Source organism: Drosophila biarmipes, chromosome 3L (genome assembly GCF_025231255.1).
Source record: "Drosophila biarmipes strain raj3 chromosome 3L, RU_DBia_V1.1, whole genome shotgun sequence".
Taxonomy (NCBI): Eukaryota; Metazoa; Arthropoda; class Insecta; order Diptera; family Drosophilidae; genus Drosophila; species Drosophila biarmipes.
Genome location: NC_066613.1, coordinates 3,195,932 through 3,200,361, shown reverse-complemented (window position 1 = coordinate 3,200,361; position 4,430 = coordinate 3,195,932).

Here is a 4,430-nt window from a genome sequence, read left to right as displayed (position 1 = left end):
GCGACAAAAGCCAAGTCGGCTTTTTCATCACTACTGTTCGAGAAAAGACTTTAAGCTGATCTAATGTGCATTTTATCTGCTTCAGAAAAAGTTTGGATCCTTAATATTAAGGCTAGCTGGAGCGAAGGCTAGCTCGATTAATAGAAAAGGAATGCCTGGTCATAGTGTGGTGCATACGAAAGATGCGGTGTTATCTGGAGAGCTATCGATTTGAAGAAGTGACCGAACATCTGGCCCTAAAATTGTTAAATTCCACCGACAACTGGGCGGATAGCAAGATGGGCATTGGAGCTAAACCAGTGCTAATTCGATGTCCGATATCGACGTGGGAAACTCAACATTACCGATGATGCATTATCCTGGCAACTACTGGATACGGTGCAGCATATCCGAGAATAATCCCCCGAATTTACATGGAAATCAAGAAAATGATTAGCAACCAGAAAAATTCCCGGACTACCGCATCGAGCGAAAACAACTCAACCGTAAGATTGGAACGGTACCAGGGGAGGAAGACGAAACCCTCTGGAAAATATATGTTGGTCGAGAATATCGCCTTCGAGCACTACACGAATGCCACGACCATTTGGGCACTCGGAAGACTTGCCAGCGGGTCGCCCGATACTACAATGGCCTGGACTATTTAGAAAACCAAATACGTTGGTTGATGCCTAACTTGCCAGAAGTGCAAGGTGAGTCAGCTTAAGAAAACAACTAGACATGTTCTTACCCGTCAAGTAGAGGAACTTTTTAGTGTAGTCTGCGCTGATTTTATAAGTCCCTTTCCACGCTCTCGGCATAGCACTTTGTTTTGTCAAAGCCCATATAAGAAAAGTAGTTAAATCAAAAAAAAATGTTTTTTGAGGATGAATTAGCAGAAGTCCAAGCTCTCGTCACTGTTAACATAGCAGTTGCTAAATTAGCTGGGTGTGAAGCAAGTCATGTGTTTGTGAAAATCTAGTTTCACCGTTCAATTTTAAAGTATACTAAATAACAATTTAAGAGCGTTCCAATAAGTTGCTATAATATGAATTCAAAGACAGGTAGTGTATATAAATGTTTCTGTGTTTAATCGTTTGAAATCAGTCGGGTTGTCTTGGTAGTTAATTATTTAAATGATTTGTCTTTTATGCTTTTTTTATTTAGAAATCTTAAGTTTAAAAAGAGCAACAAAGTGAGTTTAGCGGTGTCCACTTTTAAAGGCAAAAGAAAATGCTATTCCAATTTTTTTAAAACCATTGTACCAACCAAAGTAGTAACAAATGGGAAAATACTTTCTTCGCAAGAAGCAGAACATTTTGATACCGCTTACACCAATTATGGAGCAAATGTAAAACGAATTTAAAGTTATTTCGTGGGAGTTTCGAAATCCTTAAGATCGGTTGGAATAGATCCCGAAGAAGGAATGCGCATATTTAGCTGCATGTAAGGGCGGCAAAGTAACCTTGTTAATCAAAGCGGCTAGCGTAGCATAATTGAAGCTATAACATATTAATATCCAATTAATTTAAATTTCGTATTATCAACATTTAAACTACTAGAACTACTGAAACTATTATATATTAATATCCAATTTCGACACAATTTAAATTTCGCATTATCAACATTTAAACTACTAATCAAGGATCTTTTATCTAAAAAAAAATTATATGGCAAAAAATTAAAGTTGACCGAGTTATTAATATTGAGCATATATAGTGCATGGAAACACCGTCTTTCTCCTGTTTCTGGATGCTTTTACTAAATGGGACGAACTATGTAGGGCGCTTGTCGTTTATATTGTCAACTTTTAAATTTTCCACCACAATTTAAAAATTTCGCCAGGATTTGAAGTTGCCGCCAAATATAAAAATGGCAGAGCAAAGTTTCTAAATTTTCCCAATTTCCAACACTAAAAAGACGCGTTTGATATTCTTAAGCAACTGTGGTCCCACAATTTTCGATAGCCAAGCCTTGCTGACTGGCGCATCTCGATTTTTCGTTTTTTTCCGTTTTGAACTTTGGCCGTGTGAGGATCGTTCTCGCTTCAACATATTTTCATCAGTGTTTGAACCAAACCCAGATTTCTACCAAAGCCAAAATAGTGAAAAATATCAGTCATCCCAAGGCTTTTTGAAGGTTTTCTTTCACCAGGCCACCACGGCAACCTTGCCGTTGTATAAACAAAGAGAATTCTGGGAAATCGAGATACTCTTTCTGGTGGTTCCTGTTTTCCTGGAATCGTGCGAAGTTCTTGGAAGTCGAGATACTCCTTCCCTTGGTTCCTGTTTTTCCTAGAAAAAAGTCCCTAAAGCGTAACAACGTGATCGTCAGCGTCGAGGAAAATTCTTGGAAGCCGAGATACTCCTTCCCTTGGCTCCTGTTTTCCTGGAAAAAGTCTATAAAGCGCATCAACGTGATCATCTGCGTCGAGAAACTTCTCAGAAGTCGAGTTACTCCTTCTAGTGGTTTCAGTTTTCCTGGAAAAAGTCCGTAAAGCGCACTCTCACTGGCCATAAACACGAGAATCAACGAAACTACGAAGTTCAGTCCCGTCTTCTTAGTACAAGGTAGAGAGCCCAGACTGCCAATTTCAGTGTTTAATCAGGTCACTCCGGTCAAGCCTTAAATCACCCGACCTCGGAGAAGAAATCAAAACAATTGAGAGAAATGTTTTCAAGCCGTCAAGAACAACACAGGCGCCGGCGGAAGTGGCGACCCACAGTAGGATCTTGAGTACTGCAGCGTCCTCATGTCCTTTCCAAGGAGGATTCACTGCCAAGCACGCAGCCAAATACGACGGCTCCTTTAAAGTCCACAAGTTCCTTTCCCCAAGCCTTCTACAATTACAGGTTTCGGAAACTCGACGACGCAGCATCGCCGGCCTTAGCGATTGAAAGAATACCATCTCGATGATACCGACGAGGGCAACGAACGGGCAGATCAGACATCAACACAGAATAACAGCTTTCCTACCTCCCGGAGAACGTGACGACTCGTAAACTAATCCCCTGAAAATATTTTATGTAACAGAGTTACCCAGAACATTGTTAACCTTAGACCAACATGAAAGATGAAGTTAAAGTTGCACTGGCTGAGTGCCTAATCGCGTCCAAGAATAACTTCCAAAGGACCAAATAAGCGATACCGATGCACTTCTTGTTGCGCAGCGCAAAGTTGTTACAGCACTTGTTACATAAAAGCTCTTGGTGATTTGTGATCTTTTCCCATTCCGCATCTCCGAAGTCAAGTTGACGGCTGCTCAGGGAGTAGGAATAACATTGCTTAGCCGTCAGTGTAAATTGTGTGTTTATTCCAAGAGCTTTTCTACTCAACAATGTTACCAACTATCTTTTTTCAGATCTTCTTCATGTAGTACACTGGTATTTAGACCTAGAATTTTATATATATTCAGTATATTCTAGAATCTAATATTTTGTAACAATTTAAGTATGATCGTTGCTTGTCGACCTCTTGAGAGAAATATATTAGCGACATTTAGATGGGCTACGCCCCTGGTCGCAGCTCTCGATAGTCGGGCATTGCAACGAAAACTGTGGTCGGCAGTCGACTTAGTGACGCAACAGGGGGGTGTGCGAACTATATATACACACGTACTATATATACACAAAGAAATTAAAATCTACAGTAACCGTCCGATGGTTACAAATGATACATAAAACAAAATATTGCAAAAATACAAAGAATTAAAATACGCTTCGAATGATGCCGCAACTGTCAAATTCGGATGCTTCGATCAAAAGTTATACGCAAAATAAGATTTATTTGGGTTTAGTTTTACGATTTTGCTAAAGCGTACTGTACCAACAAACTTGTAAAACATAGTCCGACTAAATAAGTTTCGTTCGTTTTCTAGCTCTTCAGCGTTTATGCGGACTCGGCAAGTATATATATTACACAGTCTCTGTTGAATACAATAAACACTTTTACTAAAAGAGTAACACGTATAAAAATGCGTTTAATACCGTCAGACGGATTGACATGATCGCAGCTCAAACTAAACACTTTTAAATATCTTAATACCTATGTAATTCGTCGACATAAAAAGTACGACAAGCAAAAACTAAACCAGGTCATAATCCGCGTAAGCATCTGGATAAACTCCAATGCACTGCAGTTAGCTACCGAAAGTAAAGTGTAATGTTACTTACAGGAAAAAATATAACTCTGCAGGTACTGTAGATATTTTCCATAGCGGAAGGGTCATAAAACACGGAAGCCAATTTAATATCTTGTTGTTAGACTGAACTCAAAACTCACCGTTAGGCCGCAAATTAACTGTGCGAGAACAAAGCTGGCTGAGTAGACTAAAGGCGAACGTTAGCGGGGTACTTCCATTCAAAACGAAACTGCAGAACACAAATAACGTCCTTCTTTAATAAGGCTAGACCGCTGAAATCCAAACAGGTTACACTTATTATTCCCTTACA